Consider the following 815-nt stretch of genomic DNA (forward strand, 5'->3'; position numbering starts at 1 on the left):
TTGAGAATGATTCGTCATGTCATATAGGCCCGAGTCGGACATCTAATTGCTTAGATTTGAATTATCCTTATCCGGAGGATGCCTTATATATATATTATATTATCAAAAAAGATGGACAATCAAACCTATTTCTCGATTCAATAGAAGTCCAACCAAAGAGGTGAATAGGGTCCCAAATAACGAGAGATATGTAAAAAGTAGGTCAGATTTCGCCTATTCCTAATCCTAAATGGAATGAACGACGTAGGGATCCCTATGTAAACATAGTATCTATTTAGATACGCTCGAATGACCCCTTCTCATAATGAGAATGTATATAACCTTATTCCGGTCTGGTCCGGTATGGAATGAACTTATAATCATGGAATCGACTCGATCATCAGATTATAGATTATAAGTTCATAACCTTAGTCCATTCCCATTTTGGGCGGAACCGATCTACTAATTCTTTGATTCCAGTTAGTAAGAGGGATCTTGAACTAAGAAATAGATTCTAGAAGCTAAAAAGGGTATCCTGAGCAATCGCAATAATCGGGTTCATTGATATTCCTGGTATAGTAGATGCTATCACACATACAATCATACTCAATTCGATGGAATTGGTTGATCTTAAAGGGGATATTCTATAATTTCGCACTGAGGGTTATTTCTTGGTTTCGTCCAGTCATTAATAACTTGATTATTTTAGATAATAGTAGATAGAAAGAACGCTCGTAAGGAGTCCTATTGAAACCAAAATATAGGCCTGCCCGCCATCCACAAACCAGAATAAATGGAGTTTTCCAAAAAACTGCTAGTGGAGGAAGACCTCCTAG

Source organism: Brassica napus, unplaced genomic scaffold (assembly GCF_020379485.1).
Source record: "Brassica napus cultivar Da-Ae unplaced genomic scaffold, Da-Ae ScsIHWf_2577;HRSCAF=3324, whole genome shotgun sequence".
Lineage (NCBI taxonomy): Eukaryota > Viridiplantae > Streptophyta > Magnoliopsida > Brassicales > Brassicaceae > Brassica > Brassica napus.